This window comes from Anser cygnoides, chromosome 2 (assembly GCF_040182565.1).
Source record: "Anser cygnoides isolate HZ-2024a breed goose chromosome 2, Taihu_goose_T2T_genome, whole genome shotgun sequence".
Lineage (NCBI taxonomy): Eukaryota > Metazoa > Chordata > Aves > Anseriformes > Anatidae > Anser > Anser cygnoides.
In genome coordinates this window covers 14,003,477-14,024,772 of record NC_089874.1, presented here as the reverse complement: position 1 = coordinate 14,024,772, position 21,296 = coordinate 14,003,477, and the positions used below count along the sequence as shown (strand labels likewise).

Below are 21,296 nucleotides of genomic sequence, written 5' to 3'. Positions count from 1 at the left end.
CAAGTTATTTCATTAATGTTCTTATTATGGTATTGACATTTCACTCTTTTTATTTATTTATTTATTTATATCACTATTTGTGATTTCGCCCCTCCTTTGGTAACTGTATATATGTGACACTAACAGGAAATTTTTAAAAGCAACTTTCTTTTTCTTGTCATCACCAAGAACATTTAAGATTATTTAGTTAGTTCTCTGCTAAGAAATAAAACTTTGGGTATTTGGGGGAGAAAAGAAAACAAAAAGATCCTGCCAGAACTCATCTGTAGTCTAACATGCAATTTGTAACACAGGCAGTTTGGTTGTTCAGACGGTTTCCTTCTCACACTTCTCCAGTTAAAATGAATGAAAACCATTCTTTTCAATATTTTTCATATGCTGGATTCTTGTTATAGGATAAGAAGAGAAGCAAACAGATGCTTATGGAATTGTAGTGGGGGAAAAGAGAAAGGGCTATTCATGGATGGATTTGGAGAGGGGTGAAAAGGGTGGTAATATAATAAGTTGAAGTATTTTTTTTTTTTTTTATGCCTTGGGGAAACAAATGAGAGCAAAAGTAAATTCAGTGTGAGAGCACACAGTTTGCTTATTTATTTTTTTTATTTACTTAAGCATTAAAGTTTGAATTAGTTATCAATGCTAATACAACTTTAAATGTTTTGTCTTTGGACTATACTCAGGAGAGAATCTTTTTGTGTGTGTTTTTGTTTAACTGTGGATTGCTATGAGATAAAACTCAAATGTAGCAATATAATAGATTGCTTTGGTGCTAATAACCGGATTCCATGGAAAACTGGAATTTTATAAAAAATTGGCAGATACTTGAAGATGACTGCACAATGCAACAATCTGAAAATTCCACAGACAATTATGGTAGTCTACTGAAGTGGTATAATTTCTCTATAAATAGAAAAAAGTCTATCACACTACCAAGAATTGGAGGGTATCCAAGAATATGTCATTCTTCTCAAGTGTTATTAAAAAAAAAAAAAAAAGTCTGAAGCTTCCATTCACTGAGACTAAATGTTAGAAAGGCAGGATAATTTTTCGAACTGCCCTAATTTAATGAATTTACAAAACTGATTTCAGAAAGATGAATGAGAATGAGGTATCTTGTGAACTAGCCAATGACACTGTCAGAGCTGAAAACAATGCCTTATTTTTTCTCCCTTTAATCTACCACCCATCCATTTGTTCAAAACGGACATAGCTCAGTCCTGTAAGGTTAGTATTAAATGTTCTCTACTAAATCCAGCCAAATTTAAACCTTCCTTGAATCGTAGGAGTAACTCAATGTAGTAAACTACCTTTAGGTTGGAGTTTCACAATATAGTTTTAATTGGGTGGAATTTTTTTATCCATTTATTTCAGTAAGAATTACCCATATGCTTGTAGTTAGGTATGAATTAAAGTCTAAAAACTGTGAAGAAAAAAAATAAATATATATATATATATTGTGAAAGTTCTAGTTCTGTGTGCAGGCCTGAAGACAGCATTATTTTGTTAATCCTGACCTGCTACATGAAATATTGACTCCAATATTTAACTAAATTATATGTTCTGGAAAGGCACAGGGCAGAGAATGTGAACCATTCAGAGAATGTAAATACCAAGATGCATAAAAACACATAAAACAGGTTGTTAAATTGATACCTACAATTTTTATTGGGTTGGGACTTACTTTCTTGAAGGACTTTAGGAGCCCAGAAACATGCCAAAAATATTCTTTAAGTAAATAAATAATAAGCTAATTGGAAATGGGACATATGAAATAATTGAGGAATTTATGTGATATCAGGGTTCAAGAAAACATTTTTCATTTTAGCCATGTTAGCTCACTTCTATTCTGGTAGCCCCATGTTTTCATTCCCAGGGCCTCAAAGTTTAATAACTGATGGTTTTAAGACCTAGAAAACAAACAAAAAAAAACACAAAACAAAACACCTGTATGTCAGATGTCAGTTATCAAATTAAATTCATTGTCTATATTAGCTTTTTCCACAAGATGTCAGAACTAATATCTCTAATATCTACAGTTTTATGCCCAGCAGTGGAGAAGTATGTCACATATTAAGTAATCCTCAGTGTTGATGTTTCCCACATCTCTGCATTAAAAGTATAAACTTTTAGAATTCAGTAATTCATTTTATTCCATTGATCTGCTGAACAAAAACAGAGCCACTGATTTCAAGTTGACAAGAGAAGATGCAATGATAATAATAATTTAGCATAAAAACAGTTAAATGATGTTCTCTCTCTCTCTCTCTCTCTTTTCCCTTCTGTTTTCTCCCTTGAGAAACTTTTTTTTTTTTTTTTTTTAAATGGCAATTCAGCCAATTCAGCTGGGGAAACTCTGAAATTCAAGAAGCAGGAAGAATTATTTCAATTGCATGTTGCAATACTCACTCCATGGCATTGTTAAATATTTCTCATTTTATTAATTGGATTGACCCCAAGAAATAGAACCAGTGACTCTTGAATTTTCCAGAGAATGAATCTTTTCATTTGAACTAATGGTAAGTTACCCCCAGAAAATTGAGTTTGCGTTCATAATGAAGTTATGAAATCTACTGCTGAATTCATTAAATTGGAACAACTTTTATTTCATTATAGTAACAAACACAGCAAATTAATTTTCTCAGCTAGGCATCAGTATGTGTTTTTTAATAGAGAACACTATTATGTGTGAACAATTAAAATCATTTACATTTGGAGAACATTGATTATGAATGATGTTATTATCCCATTAATACAGTAAAACCAATCAAAACCGAATGTTAAAGAGCTGAAATTGTGCATTTAAACTAATAAGTAAATTATGTGCAGATGTAGACAGGAGTCTGGAACTTCGGTACAAAATGTTGGCTGTGACTGGCACATACGATTAGCAAATTTGCACTGTCCCTTAAGGTCTAATTAAGCTCTATACACTATAAGACAGAAAGCTCCATACACATAATTACCCATTGTGTGCTTGCTTATCTATTTAAAATATTACTTTTGTTGTATTTAATTGTGTGTGAAAAATGATGAACGTCACTTTATCGGTGTAATCTTATCAAGTGATCACTCTGCCTGTCAAGGAATGCCAATATTTTAATTCTTTATAAAGGAACAACAACTTGAAGATATAATTTTATATATATATATATATATGTATATATTTAATGAAACTGTGGTCTTTTATATATATATATATATATTTCCTAACAACATCCTTTTGGATAAATGGAGAGCTATCTGTATGTAATTGCGTCTTTTTCTTTTTTCTTTTTTTCCTTTAACTGGAATAGGAAATAAAAATCAAGCTGTCCTACAATACAGTATGGATACCCTAAAATACAGAAAGGGTAGGTCTCTCTGCAAATAGGGTCTATGCTCCTTGTCACTTTCAGACTCCTAAAGCTGTTCTACTTCAGAATCAGTATGGCCAGGGTGAAAAAAAAAAAAATTATTCTTGTCTGCAGGCAGCAAAAATATCGGGAAAAATATGCATTAATCCAATAAGATTTTTAATACTCTCCTTGAGGACTTACATTGCCTAAGGTATTCAGCATAGTGCACACCTATGCTAGCATAATGGAAAAATAATCAAAGCAATAAAAATTCAGATTAAAAAATATATATTTACACAGCCAATAGTGAAAATCTTTTTAAGCCTGATGGCTAACTTAACAAGAAGGCTTCTGCTCAATCACCTGATCCTCCTAAGGAAATTTAGGTCTCATTGTACTATCACAGAAAAATAGGGCTGGAAACAGACCTTTGGAGGTCATGTTGTCCACTGCTTTGCCTGAAGGCAAGATCAATGATTCCTCACAGATGTTTGTCTAACCCAGTCTCCAAGAAATGGGTACTAGCAGCTGATTTTATCTCGTCAGTTCTTAACTCTTGCAATTGCCTGGAAGTCAATAAGGTGACTACTCATATGTCTAGCCCAAGCCCCTTTACATCACTGTGTGTTTTCTCATGTGTTTCCTTAATATGAATGTGACATTTGCCTCCTTCCAGCAATGGCATTTAAGCTTAAGAACTATGACTTCTCACTTCACTAATCAGTAAATAAAAATCTTCTTGTAGGTGCTAAGGAATGCATAAACTCTCTAGCCATATGAGAAAAGGACATTCAAATGGGTGGAAGGTTATGATCTTAGGTCAGCATGCTCCAAATTCACCTGAGTACCTGAGGCAAAGTAAGTGCATGAGAATCCATATGCCTTTTTTTCATGTAAAACAGATATTTATATTCACTTTGGTGGCTAAGAAAATATTAGTAATTTATTCTGCCAAGAATAATAATGTGCTTTATATACACTGAACTGCATTATACAAAGGGAAGATTTCTCTGCTAATGTTTAGAAATGCTGCTTCTGAAAAGCAAAGTCTAATTCACACAGATGTGGCTGCTGTTTGCACCACAGCTCTGCTGGCAGCCAGCAGTTTCATGTGGAAGCTTACCAAAAGACAAATCCCTTACATCCAGAAATCACAGACGTGTGCAGCTGATTACTTCCTCCCTCCTCCCTGATTTTTTAAATTGCTCTTCATTTATTTACAGCAATTGGATATTTGGTCAAACTACTGCCATATTCTTCCTTCAAGCCACTATGCTATGAAGAGGCATTCACCCTGCATAGCACAGAGCCATCTAGACCTTTTCAGATGTAAGTGATGTTTGTCATCTTACTTCTTGTTGGTATTCATCTGCAATTGTATCAAGAAATATTGCCTGGTCAGTCTCTCAGACTAAGTAGCCATAGATGATTACCTTCCTGACTGAATAAAGTCTATAGGTGTGAATCTGTCCGAATAAGGTGAGGGACACCCTGTGACTTATGGAATACCTGGACTGGGTTCACTTCCCTGTCTCTTTCCTTAGAGCTGCTAGTTCATAACAAAGCTTAGTTGCAGCTCCTGCACGACCTTCCCCTTCCAACTGAAGTCAGCTAGTTGTAACGTCCTAAAAGATAGAGGAAAAAAAGATTAATTCTCAAGTGGAAAGTTGATTTTTTTTTTTTTCAATCAGAAATTAGAGAAGGGTTAGTTTGTAAACATTTCACGAAGAAAACTTTCTTGGCACCACTATGATTTGAGTATCAAAGATGGGATTTTTGCCTGCAGAATAGACTATTAGTGGGGCTATAGTTTGACTAGCTGTGAGATCACGGTAATCACACATTTTGACAAATTACTTTTCTTCTCCTCATTAACTTCAGCTTTTCTCTGGATTAGTTTGAACCAGCTGTAATTCATCTAGGCTTTGGTCTCCTCCCTGCTCTGAGAGATAACTGGTAAACAGCACCATCTGCATGGAATAAGAGAGACGAAGCTACTCTTTCAGTTAAAGATTGTTGCATTTTGTTTTGTTTTGCTTTCTTATTTCCCTTTCATTACAGAAAGCAAAGCAGCACCAGCTGAAATTAATCTTTATGATGAATAAACAATTTATTCATTCCTCGTGAACACCCAGATGGATTAGTGGGAAAGGAAAAGATTTATATTAAGTAGATGATCACTCTCTACAACACACAGAGAAAATGTGATTACTTGTGTGTGATGACATTGGTACTTACTGGCCTCATAACTGCATCTGCACCACTTATAGTACAGTGACAGAATGTAATCTGGTGTGAGTTAGTGTCCTCCCATTATGTCAAACACCATTCAGATCTTCGTTTCTAATATTTCATTTAGTAGGAAAATATGCAAAAGACTGGAATAAAAACATAAATAGCCTATATATATATATATCACTGATTTAAATATATATATATATGTTTTTGAATCTGAAAATAAAACCAAAATATCTCTGTTTTTCTCTTTCAACCTAGATTAATAATCTGTAATTTTGACTGAGGCTATGTAGTGATAATGATGGAATTCTCACATCAGTGATTGTCTCATAAACTAACAAGAAATTATTTTCTTCTTGGTCCACATTACTCTGGGGTAAATTCAATAACAAAATGGGTCACACAGATCAACTCAGAAACTGACGTCAGAGAACAATGTGGTAAAACAGAAATAAGTCACTCACAAAATTGCTAGGATGGATCAAAGATAAACTATTTTATTACCCAGTTATTCTGACTGAAGAAAAAAAAAAAAAGGAGTTAAATGAACATAGTTCTCATTACTATTTCTGAAACAAATGTTTATTGAATATAAGCTCTGAAATTCTTCACTATATCTTTGGTTTGTGCAAATAATAAATGCTGTTCTGCAAAATAGCATTTTCATTTTTAAATAGCTTTCCTAGTGACTTGAATTTCAAGAGAGTTTGTGTGACTAGAAATCATACACCAAATTGTTTACTATTAAATAGCACAATGACTATACATGTTACTAAAAATTGTAACATACTTCCATTTCCCACCCAGTAGAAAATATTCTTAAGTATCTTTCATATTCTTCTGCTTGACAAAATAAGTAACTATGGAAAAACGACAACTGAATATTTCAGATTATTATAAATCTGAATTAACTAAATATAGATATAGTAATATCTATAATAATATGTAATAATAATAACAATATATTAACTAAATATAGATATAGTAAAATGTTTAGTAGGCATCAAGGTTTTGTCAGAAAAAAAAAATCAACCCCAAAGTTTAAATAATTATTAAGTTCTCCTTTTCTTAGTAATCTTATTCCTTAACAGGAAATGTAACATCTCTTCTGAGATCTTTTCAGTAGAAGAGCTCCATGCAAGAAAGATAAAAATAAAGTTTTCACAGGAACAACACCTGTTTAGGGCGACACCTATTTTTTATTCTTTTTAGTTTGTTAACAAAGCAAAATAGTTTATTTTATTTGAAGAGAAATAAGTAGGTGAATCATAATTAATTTAAAACTTCCTGAAACTTAGAAGTTTTAACAACTGACAGAAGATTTTGGAACACTTGTGTAAAGCCTGTGACAGTCTGCTGTTTCTTTTCAAATTTTTGTTCCCACTAACAGTGACCTTAGCAGTTCAGTCCCTTTTGGTGTCACAAAGGTCACCTAGTGTTAGTGGTAGCTCCAGACTCAGGCAAAACACAAAGTCACTCCAGATCAGGGAGTCACAGATTTCATTCTAAACTGCATTCATTACTGGAGTAGTTTCTATACTGGCACAAGATGACACAACTGAAACTGCGCAAAACAACACACAATGAGAACAAGCTATCTTACAGCTTGTTCATGAATAATGACTGTTGTCTCTCCTGACCATTTCATATGCCATATGTCCAAAGTTATTCTTGGGGCTGTGATTCTTGGCTATCCAACTTTCTCTCATATGGTTGTCTGGCATTCTTTAATATGTTGTAATTATACATCAGCTGTTTATCATACCATCTTATCCTAGATGTTCTTGTGTTTCCGGCAGCACAAGTGTGTTCCTTTCCTAATGATCATTATGTGTTGTATTTGGAATTGTAACTGCTCTATATTCATCTGGCAGTTAAAAGAGAAGTCCTACTTTTCCATCTGTATCTGTCATATAATAATATATAATAGTGGGCAAATTCAAGCTATCTTTGAGCTGTAAGAAGGAATATTGTTCCAACTTGATACCTAGATACATAAATAATTTGATTATAATTTGATTATAATGTGTTTAGCTTCATTTCACTACTAATTCAAACAATTTAATTATTTATTTTTTTAAAGCACATTTGCATTATGCTCTGTCCAGCTTCTGGATATATTAGAGATCTGAGTTGCACTTCTGTTGCAGTTCTTTTCTCTTACAGAGGTACTTTCTTCCTTGGATTAGATCCTTAGTCCATTCCTGTCATTATGAACTTGAATCTTGCTCCTTGTTACTAATATTTATTTATTTATTAACTATATTGAACATGGATCCTGTTTGGTCTCTGTCTTCCCATTATTTTCTTCCTATCTTTGAGCTGTTCAGATTCTGATCACTCACAAATTTTACACACTTATTTGGACATTGTTGTTCTCATAATCATTTCTTTTGTCCATACAAATCTATATGTTTGTTAGTCTCTGTTTTTAACTTTGATCTGGAATGGTCTAATATTTTCAGTTTCTAAATGTGACTATCACCTTGACTTGGGTCTTTATCTGATACATTTAGGATTCTTATCTTCTGCTTCAGTGCAAGGCTGTTCCATTATGTTTTTATGAATAAGTCTCACCCTCATGGGTTATTCCCAGATAGTTTCCAGATGCCTTCTTTAAAACAGTTTCAGATTATTTAAATTGCATTCCTTGTATCCTGCTTTTGCTATTTATATCCTCAGTTGTGCATAGACATAGCAACTATATTAAATACAAAATTTTGTATTCAGTCCTGCAGAACCAAACAGATGAGCACAATGTTATATGCTAGCTCTTAACCACTGTTTTTGTCTCAGCTTCCTGCCTGAGATCATACAAAGCACCTCAGAACTGAATAATAAATAAATAGAAAATAAGAAGAGATCAAGTAAAAGAGGGTATAATCTTTCCACCCTGCTAGCACTCTCTGTTGAGGTATGTGCCTTATTCACACCATGGAAGAGGAGTCATGTAGTTGCTCAGCTCTAGCAACCCCACTGGGAGCATATCCACATCCAGATTTATGTGTGAGACTAATTACTTACTGTTCTTAAGCCACTGTGAGATTCTTCTAAACAAATAGAAATGTTATTGGCAGTACCGGAGAAAGCCTTGGATTAGGATGAAGACCAAGATGCAGGCAGGAGTTTGGGCTTGTGGAAACAATGACAGGGTTGTCTCTAATTGTGAAAAAAAAAAAATAAATAAATAGGATCAGGATTCCTAAATCTTAATATCCCTCACATCCTTTCCCTGCAGTGAACTGACAGCTGTGAAACAAGGATGTCACATTCCCACCAGCCAGTCAGACATTCACCAGAGTGCTGTAATAGGATCCCAAAGTTATTTGTAAGCCAAGAAGATATCAGTGTGATTCTGCAATAGGATATTTTTAAATTTTTTTATTTTTTTTAAGATTGTAAAGGTTGAATCCAACATAGATCCAATGTTAGAATTAGGTGAGTCAGGAAGGCTTAATTAGTTCTTTTTTATTTTTTTTTTTTTAAAGGCACGAGTACACAGAGTTTAATAGTTTAATTATGTGGTCACATAATTTTATTTTTTTCATTAGAAGATGAGCCTTACTTGTACACCAGCAAGTGATTGTCTGTACGTTTTCTGTCACTGATTCTTGCTTTACTGGAAAGACTTGAATGCTAGTTATTTAAGGGATTTCTGGAAAAAGGGTAAATGATATATATATAAAAAAAAAAAGGTTCTTCAATGCTTTTTCTAGATCTAAGATATTATGCACAATATTGAAGGAACTAGAAAAGCCAGGCCAGTCCACACGGAATTTGGGAGGGGTGGATACCTTCTTTCCACATAAAAGATACGTATGTTAGATTTATGAGTGGAAGAAGATATAACCACAATAGCAGATGTGATACAGTAACTGTTAGAGCAGAACAACCCTCCAATACTGTGACCCCAGAATGTTTTCAAAATTTCTGAATCATGGCATCATTATTAATGTTTCAATACCAGTTCTGAAATTGCTGTGCAACTGGGGAATGCTTTTTGTGTTTGTAGGCAAGCTCAGCTGTGGGCACTATTTAGAAATGGCATGGGAGTGGTAAGAGGTGAGGAAGGTTGTACTGCTTTGTCCTGCAATCTATGATGTGACATATGGAATGGCAAAAATAGACTGTCTGCAGTCCACTTTGTAAATCTGGTTCATAGGCACAAATTTTCTTTGAGTTGGGAAGGAGTCTTGGAACAGATCAGTTCTACAGTTCCATCAGTGAATTCATCACCATTGTCCCAGAGACCAGAATATGATCAGTGAGATGTGGCTCATGGGCTAGGCATTGGCAAGTTTGCTTTTGGTGGAAGATTGACTGCTGTGTGTGTGTTACAGTTTGTTACACTTTGTAGGTACAGATAATTACAGATATGAAAAGTCATATCTTATATAGATTATAAAATGTTCTATTGTATTCACATTTTATGAAGAAAAAAAAAGTATGAAGAAATTTTTTATGCTGACTTCCCAAAGATATTTTATACTTTTTCCTGCATTTCATTAAGTAGTATTATTTAGATTAAATAGGTAAATTAATCTTTTTTCCTCTTTGACATTTAATTTTGGCTTTGACATATTTCAAAATATTTGGTTTATTAATGAAAGAATTGCAAGTTAACCATTATTTTGAGGTCTACACAGTAATGATACATTATTAACAATGTGGTTCTCACAAGAATAAGCTGTAATGAGTCAATAATTATCTAGGTAGGCTTTTACAAATGTGATAGGTGAGGCACCTTGTATCTATCAGAAAACAACTTTTCTAAGAGCTATATTTTTTTCCTTCCTTCAGGCTGGAATCATATGAATAAAACAGCAATCAGGTGAAAGCAAACTCCTTTGAGGGCTTTTTGACACTTAGTAGTCAGTAAGCAGTGACTGGATAATTGAGCAATGTTTGTAAGCTTTGGTCTAATTAAAATGAAATGGGCTGATACACAAATTCTGAGAAAATACTTGCTCAAGCTTGGTAGCTGTTCATGCTCTCAACTCAGAACTATTCAAAATGTATCAGGCTGAGTATAAGTTCTCCTTTGTATTTCAGCTGTATCTAAAAGGTCAGATTAGAACTATGGTAATTTATCCCATGTGATTCAGAAATAAGGAAAATGTGAAACTCATGAGAACCGAAAACAGCTGTTTTTCTACTTCCTTTCATTGAGCACAGACTGACACATGACAGCCCTACCTTTGAGCATATTGCTTTGTCCACAAATTGGGTGTCACCTGCAAACCTGGTCAGAGCACATTCACTTGTCTCCTCCAGAGTGGAGGAGGCATCTATACAGAGCCCATCATAGCTCTATACAGTGTATGCTCCATTTCTGTCTTCCTCTTAAAGACGTTGAGGATAGATCACAAGACACGTACCTGTGATACTCTACTGGTTACTAATCAATGACTGTCCTCTGAGCCTGACTATCTAATTAGTTTTTTAACCATCCAGTTGTCTACTCACCCAGACTGTAAAATTCCACCTTCAGTAAAGGAATATTGTGTGAGGCATACCTTGCTATATTCAAGGCCTGTCTGGGCGTCTACCTGGGCAACCTGCTCTAGGGAACCTGCTTTGGCAGGGGGGTTGGACCCATGACCTCTTGAGGTCCCTTCCAACTCCTACGATTCTGTGATTCTGTGACTCCCACCAATCTCCCATCTTCCTTATTCCTGGTCATTTTATCATAGAAGGCAATCAAGTGTGTCAGGAATGATTTACACTTGTTTATGAGCATGGTTACCCATGCTGACTGGTCCTGGTCTCCTTCTTCTCCTTCACGTGCCTAGAAATGAGGCCTAAGAAGGCTCACACTGCAGTTTTACCAGGGGCTGAAATAAGGCTGACCAGCCTATAGTTCCCTAGACTGTATTTTTGGCCTATTTTGAAAAGAGAGCAACAAAAGAGAGCTTCCTATGTTCTCCACGACCTTTGGAAGATGTAAGAAGTGGCCTTACACATCAGCCAGTTCTCTCAGCACCCTTGAATGCAACTTGGCAGGTCCTGTGGACTTGCATCTGTTGAGTTCTCCAAGCGGTTATTGACTCCATCCTTATCCTCCTTAGGCTTCACCTCTAAGCACAGAGGAATGGGAGAACTTGTCCCCGGGACGCTCTGCTCCTTCTCTCCTTTTTATTGAATGAAAGATTCCCAGGGTAGTCCAAAAGTATGTGCACTAACTGGATTAATAGTGGCAAATCTATACCAGGTACTATGTTTGGCACAGGATGTGTAGCCAGCAACGTTACAATGATTTTTATAACAAGCTTAGCACTAGACAAAAAAGTGTGTTACTTCTGCTTGAGACTATTACAGGGAAAATAGGCACTGTTCCTGTCACTGCCCAGAATACAAAGTACAGCAAGTCTTTCTTTTCTCTGAACAGCAATGTCAATTTTCTCATTGACAGCTTAATAATCAGCTATTTTTAATGACCTAAATGTTAGTTGCATTTGGAAATTTACCTCATGAATCATCTATATATAATTTTTTTTTTTTTTTGGGGGGGGGCTGTACTTCAAAAGGAAATGAAGGAATAGATTTAGAAATTACAATGAAACATCCAAAATATACTGATAGCAATATAATTATATAATTTGGTTTAAACATATTTAGTAAGCTGCAGTTCCAGCAAGAATGAATTTTCCTCGTTGCTTTCTCTTCTCTAGGTTCTTTTTTGATCATTCCATTCCATTGTCACTCTAACTGTTTGTGTTGCCTGTTTTTATATTGCATCAGGTTTTAGGAGCAAAACTTGAATATGTCAGTAGAGCTTTTCAAGTGTGTTAGAGGAATCATTGCAGAGAAGCTACTTCACTGTAATGTCACTCTTACTTTAGAATTTTCTGCTTTTTTTTTTTTTGACTTGCTTTTATCCAATATTTGAGTCCTAGTCACTTCTTTCTCTCTAAGACATTAAATAGACAACATTTTTCTCATTAGACTTCTTTTTGTTTCCAGACGGTTGAAGGAATTCATCGAAGTAAAGGTCAGATGAGGCAGAAAGACTCTATCTGATTTTTAAAAATAGCAGACTTTCTAGGGGAGGTGATAAGGTTTCTACTAAAACATGGTTTTCTGAATGTGTTGAAATCCTGAAGCTCCTAGGAATCTCTGAAAAATTAGTGCAGTGCCCTTCCATTGCACCTGTCCAATCTGTGCCAAGACCAACAGGAACCCAATGGCAATAAAGGAATTTATCGCAAAGCAGGTGCACGCATGGATTCACAGGGAAAAAATGCTGTATTAGCATAACATGCTTATTTCCTTGATATTTCAGCTAATCCCATAGTAACTGTTCCTTCTATATGACCAACTTGCTTGCTCTGCCTTATTTGGGAAAACTTCAGTAGATGACATCAAATGGAGACAGTGAAAAAAAAAAAAAAAAAAAAAAAAAAAAATACAAACATATGGAGTGAGTTAAAACTACATAACTTTGATTAAAACCAAACAATGTATAAAATGCAGGGCAAAAAATAATGTTCCAAAACGACATTTGATTACTGTTGACAGCTTACTAAGGAATCAGACAGTGCTTCTGAATCTTTGTAAGAAATGATCCTAAATATGAGACATATCATGCCTTAAGATGGGAATTTTAGGCAAAGAAAAATTATTACATGAAATGTCAGGAGATTTTGTTGGCTTGACATCATGAACAGAACTGCAGAACCTAGACTGTCAAATAGCAAAGCAAAGAAAGTTCCACACAGCACTCAGATAACACATCCTGACAAAATAGATATGACAGGAGGGGGTCTTTGGAGAGAATTAGCAAAAGTTCCTGTTTATTTTAATAGTGATTACCTTGACATACAGGGCAAAAATATTTTTAGAATACTCTCCTCAGCACTGTTAGTTGTGTGGTATGCTATCTGGTTAAGATCTCTCATACTTCACTACTAGTAGGTTGGTGTAGAAAATAATCCTTTCCTCTAGGGCTTTTGTGAGAGACAGTATGTTTGGAAGTCAAGAGACTGATAAAAGGCAAGAGTGCAAGAATGCATTGAACTTCTTCAGTTAAAACAGTCATGAGACCCATACATATATTTCATTCAAACTACATTGTATGGAGACATAAGTCAGCAAAAATGTAAAGTTTTTAAAGACACTAAACTGGGTATTACAGAGCAATTCAGGAAAGAACATCTGGTATGATAACTTGCCAGATCTTGTCTGAAATTTTCTTGGCCTATTTTGAGTGTTTTTCTACCTTGATAAGCTGTAACAACTTCCTAATGACCGGAAGTCAATTTCTTAATTTGTTTAACTTTTGCTTGTCTTTGTGTAATAGTGCAAAAATGAGTTGTAATTTTTCTATAGATAGTGTTAACAAGTAGTTACCCTTTGCAAAACAAAAAAAGTGACCCCAACATAATGAGGCAGTGTCAGGGTAATACAGATGTGGTGTGATGTCAGTTGGAACACAGGATGCTGTGTGGGGCATGGAAGGTAAGAGACAGGGCAAAACTGGAGACCAAACTCAACCATGATCAGTTAAAGGAGTGGGAGATGGGCAACACTGATTTAGTAATAATGAAGAGAGTAAAGAATAAACGTTTAAGATAAGTAAAACATATGATATAGTCTACACGGAAGTATACTGTAGAGTGAAGGAAGTGCAAGGTATGAAAATGTGCAGCCTATAAAGATGTATAAAAATATCCCCACCTGGACCCTACAGGAAGGAGAAAGAAACCATTAACATTATACTGCTCACAGCAAAGGAAAAGAAGAAATCCCATCATCAACATGACTCTCCTTGGGGATGCTGTTTACTTGCCGCAGATGTCTTGCTCCTTCTGAGGAAGACTCTCTCTGCTGGCCTGAGGATATAGAGCTGTGGTGGAAAAGAGCACATGCAGGGAAAAGGCATAGAAAATGTTTTACATAATAATTTTTAATGTTATTATTATTGCCATCTGATTTCCATTAAATAGAGAAATTGGACTAGAAGAATCATGAATATTTGGTGAAGGTTAATATAATTGTAAGTGAACTAATAATGATAGGATTTTTTTGTTGTTGTTGTTCTTAGTGTTGTTCGTTTTTTTGTTATTTTATTTAGATTTTAGTAAGACTAACAATAAATGTATAGTTTAACATTTGTGGTCTACTCCCCTTTTTACCCATGTGAAGAGTTAGAAAGTAACAAATGAGAAATTAGATAATGGTGACTTAAATTTAGTGTATCATATCTGAACTGTGGTAACCATACATCTGCTTTTAGCAAAAACAATTGCAGGACGGTTTGGTTCACAGTTGATATACTTTTGCAAATCATGGTCAATGCATGAAGAACAAACAAAAAATTATACAGCTCAGCTGATGTCTGATTACTTGATGAACCACAGTATTTGGAGGATTAGATATAAAAAAAAGTTAAATTCTAGAACAAATCATAGCAAGAAAAAGATGATAACTATCCATTTTACTTATATCTGTCCTAAAGAGAATTTAAAATTCATACCATGAAACACTGGTATGAATTTAATAAAATTTAATTAAAAAAAAAATAAAATTCCAATATAAGAACTATACAAGAATTTCTGTAGAAAGTACTGATTAAAATAATGTAATTATCAGTATACAAAACAATATTACCTTAAATTTTAGAGCATCTCTGTTATACTTCAGCAGTAGATTATTAATTATGAGATAAAATAATTGTTTTGCGCTTATATATTCTTTAAGGACTGCAGTTTGTATGAGCCTTAGCCTGTCATAATTAATACTGTTAAGATGGAACTGTAGGAGAGGTTTTCCTGAATTGAAGAACAAATGAAATGATAAAATCTTTTCCCCTCCACAATGAATACGCATTTTGAAACTTTTTTTTTTTTTTCTCTTCCTCTCCTCTATAAAGCTCCCCAGCAAAATGACAAAAATTTACAGTCCTGTCCAGGAATGGGTTATATGGTGCAATGTAAATGTTGTGGCATCCACCATCACCTTAAATAGTGCACCTTATTTCCCTGAAATCAATTTCCACATTGAAATGCAAGAATCAAATAGCTTAATTGCTCATTTGTCTGTAAACCTCTGAAATAGGGAATGTTAGTATATTTAATGCATAAAAACTCTAATTTCCTCAATATGTATTTTCCACTAATGCATCAATCATATTCATTTGACAGGATTCTGGAAAACATAATCTTTTTGACTGACCGTAAAACATTAAATATACCAACATTTTCAGAAGGTGATGGGAAAAAAGAAATCCCTACACAGCTATATGGAAGTACCATGTTATACATATTTCTCTATACCTATTTCCCTAAAGAGGCAGAATTTATTCAGGAATTCCTCTATTGTTCCATTTCAACTCCGAGAAAGAAGGAGATTGAGTAAAGCAGAATCTTAAACTTCAGATGTACATGTTTCCAACATTATATAGCAAAGACAAATTATATAGCAGAGATAAATAAATGGATAAATTATTTCTGTGGCCAAAATCAGTAGGATAACCTACTCTTAAAGGAAAAAAAAAAAAAAAAAAAAAAGTGGAAACATTCCCCTATAAAAGATATTCGGAAAGAAAGGGATTGTGATGAAACAATGACTGAACCTTTGTCCATGGAGTCTGAATCATCCTGCTTCTAAAAAATAAAAATAAAATAATTCCCATTCTCAATCAGTTCACTGTATTCAGCCCTCATAAACAATTCTTCCAGTGATGTCCTCTAATATTAGGTAGAAGATGTAGGTGTGCCTTGCATTGCCTAAAACATGCCACAAAATCAGTATGAAACAAGAAGAGCAAGGAGGAATGGGAAAGAAGAGTAGGAGTGTGCTGGAGAGTAAAAAAAAAAAAACAAAACAAAACAAAAAAAAACACCCTATTGAATATTTGGGTTTCCTTAATCATACATGGTGCTAAACTCTATACGTAACTTTTACATTTTCCAACTGTGTAAATAAGAGATCCTTTTACTGTTCTCTGTTTGTCTATAAATCTGATCATCTAGAACAGACATTGTTAAGGAAGATGTTACAAATATTAGGGTGAAAGTGTCTGAAGATACCTGCTTAAAGATTTTGGATCTGGCTAAAAAATCAGGAATAGTGACAATAGTTACTAGACACACAGCATAACAACATTCTTGAATCAGTCATCTTGAATCAGCCACAAGAATCCAAGGGGGGGGAAAAAAAAGAAAAAAAAAAAACTTTTTTTGTACTCAAGTATTGCTGATCCTGATTTAATAATAATAATAATTTTAATGCTTGCTTAAGCTATTTTCAAATAGAGCAAATTCACTAACTTCTGTTCCTTTTAGGCGCTACTGTGAGTGAATAAAGTTCTTGTTGTTTGAGCAGCTCATTTCTAAATTTGAATACGTTCTGAAGCCCACATTGCATTCATCCTGAAAACATCTAAATTACTGTTGCATATCATGTATCTAGTCAGCATAAAAAATCAACAGTATCCATACATTAATGAGCCTCAAACTTCATTTTCCCAGATGATATTCCCATTGTCAAAATAACATTACTGCCTGATAAGTACAGTTTAGCATGACAGAAAACAAAAATAAGTTGTCAGTTTGTGTCTTATCACTAACATTAAATTTTTTTAGATTAAATGAATGCCAGCTGGTATAAAACTTACTTTTGAGCACTTCACACTAATAGAAAGAAAAAGATGCCTCCAGAAGGTGATTCACCAGCTTATTTTAGACTTTTTTCCCAGACTGAGATTAGTCACCCTCTGAAGTTCCCTATGCACATTTCTGCATAGCATTCCAGCTTATGAATCCATGTGAATGTATGAACAATTTTTTGGTTCCTATTTTCATTTAACTTTCTATTTGATAATTCAAAGAAAAGTTTAAGAACAAAGACTATAGTGCTTTAGAAATTATTCGGGATTCTTAAAATGATTGTTTATTATTCTGGGGACAGTTGCCTGGTTTTCAGTTGATTTTGTCATCAGAGTGGCTAGAGTGAAGCTGGATGGTGAGTTCTTTATGTTGGCCTTGATAAGCTTTGCCAGTGCTCAGCTGCATCCAGGACAGTGATCTCTCTTAACCACTAAAAACTGTATTTATTAGGAAGGTTGATTTTATTTTTTTCGAGATAGCAATTTAATGGTAATAATAATATTATGAATTTTGAATACACTTGTGAGAGAATCTTTTTTTTTTTTTCCTGTGAAAATCTTTTTTGTATGCATCTTGTTTGCTGTGAAATTCCTGGTAGTTATTAGTAGACAAAATAATACAGAAATTATTTTTGGAAAGTTAACAATTATCTGAGATGTTAAGAAAAAACAGGTTCAACAATCATCATGAGAAATGTCAATAATTACAGATATTTTCTATCAAATCTAGAATCATATAATTTCATTAACTAGAGAAAATATAGTTTGTGATTGGTAGAAATGAAAAAAGCTACCAACCTATCAAGTGATAGCAAATGAAAAAAATATTGTAAGATTTTTTTGATGGATATCACTGATCAACAAGACAAGAATTTAGAAATGCCATTATTATAGTCTCTTTTAAAGTATTCTTAATTTTGAGTTATCTTTTTTTTTTTTTTTTAAATGTTTATGTTCATGTATATGTTACCTTATGTATTAAAGACTGAGCATTCAAAGAGACTGACCTTGGTATGACAAAGTATATACCTATGTGAGCAATTCAATTGGAAAATAGCACTGAAATCAGTATTTATCAGGTTATCAAACAAAAAAAGTAATAATGCAAAAAATAGATAAGACTTTCAAGAAAGTACCCTATGAATGTTTCTCCCTCTCTCTCCTCTCTCTCCTCTCTCTCCTCTCTCTCTCTCTCCTCTCTCTCCTCCCCTCTCCCCTCTCTCTCTCCCCTCTCTCTCTCCCCTCTCTCCCCTCTCTCCCCTCTCTCCCCTCTCTCCCCTCTCTCCCCTCTCTCCCCTCTCTCTCCTCTCTCTCCTCTCTCTCCTCTCTCCCCTCTCTCCCCTCTCTCTCCCTCTCTCTCCTCTCTCTCTCTCTCCCTCTCTCCCTCTCTCCCCTCTCTCTCTCTCCCCTCTCTCTCCCCTCTCTCTCCCTCTCTCTCCCTCTCTCTCCCTCTCTCTCTCTCTCTCCCTCTCTCTCCCTCTCTCTCCCTCTCTCTCTCTCTCTTCCCTCTCTCTCCCTCTCTCTCCCTCTCTCTCCCTCTCTCTCCCTTCTCTCTCTATTTTTAACTTATGTTTGGCTTATCCTAAGTAAATTAATGTTAAAACTTTTTTTTTTTCTTTTTTAATTTTGGTGTATTAGATTCAAATACACAAATTTGTCATGATGATCTTTTGTCTGTAATTGCTATCATTATACCACTATTTCTATAACACAGTTTAGTCAGTTTTCTTTTCCGAGACTCAGATGTCTTTTATTTTGAAGATTTAATGCTATTTCTTTACTGGAGATACTCACTAAATGTGTGCTAGATAACAGACAGCTTCTGTTCAGATGGTATCATTTCAATGTTCTGAAAGCTTTTGGGTTGTGCTCTTTTTATTATTTTAACCTTTTGCTCTCATACAGGCTAAGGAGTCCATTGCACCTACAGTATAAGTCTATTAACCTTCCAGACAACTAAAACAAGATTTACACTTTGGAGTGAAGCTTACTGACAGAAAACTGGACAAATTCAGTGTTTGGTTAGACATAGGACTTATGTTTATATTTGAGTAGTTTCTAGGTTCCTACAAGCTGTGGATCTACAACACCAACTAGGCAATTAGCTGAGACCCTGCATATGTAACACACCCAGATCTTCAGCAATAACAAAGGTCACTAGCAGTGAGCAAAGCATGTCCTTTGCCAGAAAAGAAATGTTGCTGCATCTGCAATGAACAGCCCTTGAAACAAGGGTTAATTGAGAGGTTAGCGTGATGGTGTGCTAAGTAGTTGAGGATGATATTGCAGCAAAAACAGTCACATGTGCAATTAATTTTGTGTAAATCCAAGAAAAGGAAACCTTTAATAAGAAAGCAGAGATCATGTCATTACATGTGTGGTAGGAATCTTTTTAATTATGCCACCATAAAGTACTTCCTCTCTTCTATATGCAATAGACTTGTAGGCAACAGATTTGTTACCTAGTGAATTAAAAAACAGATAAGGAGAGGTTACCACTGTAGACTCATCTTATTCACTTAAGATGGTTTAATATATTCTGGTTGTTCATCAAGTGCTACTGTGTATGTATGTGAGAGAGATGAAAAACAAGAAAAAATCAGGACAATTTTTCTGCAGAGTCACTGATTTGGTAGTGTGTGTGTGTTGTCTGAATATATCAGAGTTACTCTGAAGTTAAGGAGGCTTCACATTTGGGACTGGAGCAACGGGGTCAGATTTCAACAAATTTCCATGTACCTACAGATGTTCACAAGTGTTTCTAGAATTCCTTAAGTGGGATAAGACTGTTATGACTTTGGGAATATCTCCCTCTGAGTTCATCTGCAGTCTTCGGTGCTTAGCGTCTTTAGGAATCTTATGCATGTTTAAGCAGCTTTATGCACTGACTCCTCAGTGACTGCCTTTCACAATGCTCCCCTTGGCCCATCCCACTTCTCAGTTCTGTTGTTCTGTTCAACTACTTTATTTTCCTGCATTCCCAGAGCAGGAAATACTCATCCAGTATGGTTTTTTTTTTTTTTTTTTTTTAATTTAGTGTGGGCCCCCATCTCTTTTTCCAGTTGTACCACACAGTTTTATAATCATCCCCTTCACTCTGTGTTGCCTTAAAATATGAGATGGTGAAATCACAAAGAAGACATAGTTAAGACCACAACTTTAAAAAAAGAGAAATATCATTCTTAATATGAAAAATTTCCCACAACCTCTGAACTTATTTTTATTTAAAATTATCAAAATTTCCTAAACTGTAAGGCAATGATTTTCAAATGGTAGTCCACAGACTTTCATGTTCCATGGAATATTTCTACAGGGAAATATGGAAAGAATAGACTTCTGTGATGATTGTTAAACCATACTTTTCAGTAATGTTGAAAACAACTGTTGCTAGGCTCAAATTTATTATCTACAAGTTTGCAGTTTTACTAGAAAATATTTATGGTATCTACAGATAAAAATCATATGTAATAAGGTATAAATATTTTCAGAAATGATTAGTGAAATGATTGATGTGTCCAATGATTTTGTCTTATTAAATCATTGGTCCACCGGTTCATGGCCAAGACCCCATGCAAAAGGGTCCTAGAAGAGTTGCATAGAAAATCTGGTGCCAAGAGGAAAGATTTGTTCTGTGTGCACTGCACAGTTATGTATGTGTTTGCAAAGCAATGCATGTACAGTGCATAGCACATAAGGTGAAAATAGTCTCTATATGGTTCAGCAGAGCCTTCTTAGCTTGTTCTGTTAAGTCTTTTTTACATATATGCTTAACTTTTTTTTTTTTTTTTTACTATGTTAAAGCAAATTGTGAAGAGAAAATGAAAGAAGACTTGAAGTTCTTAGTACAGTATAGCAGTGCACTCACAGATTAATAGTAATCAAAAGAAAGAAACAGCTAGTGGAGCTGAGCTAGTCCAGTGAGAAGTTCTAGTGATTTTCACTTCATAGTTAACTAAGAATAAGTAATGAATAGAATTTCCAGGAGGAATAGAGAAAGGAAGATAAAGGCTGTGAAAATATAGTTAAAATAAAATGGATAGATTTACCAAAGGTTATTTGAAAAAAAATCAAATTCTCTGCCCTTCCGGAATAGAAGGGATATTGGAAGAAGTGGG

The 21,296-nt window shown here is 34.6% G+C and overlaps 1 long non-coding RNA gene across 2 annotated transcripts in view; it reads left to right on the top strand.

Annotated features, from left to right (window-relative positions):
• The window catches only part of LOC136790007 (uncharacterized), a 36,369-nt gene that overhangs the window by 10,177 nt on the left and 4,896 nt on the right, over nucleotides 1–21,296 (top strand). The window contains exons 1-3 of one of the 2 annotated variants that reach the window (XR_010829074.1): nucleotides 2,213–2,516; nucleotides 4,081–4,193; nucleotides 4,559–4,664. This is a non-coding gene — a long non-coding RNA (uncharacterized lncRNA). Of the gene's footprint in view, nucleotides 1–2,212; nucleotides 2,517–4,080; nucleotides 4,194–4,558; nucleotides 4,665–21,296 lie in introns of those variants that run through there. The other variant, XR_010829073.1, reaches the window with a different exon arrangement.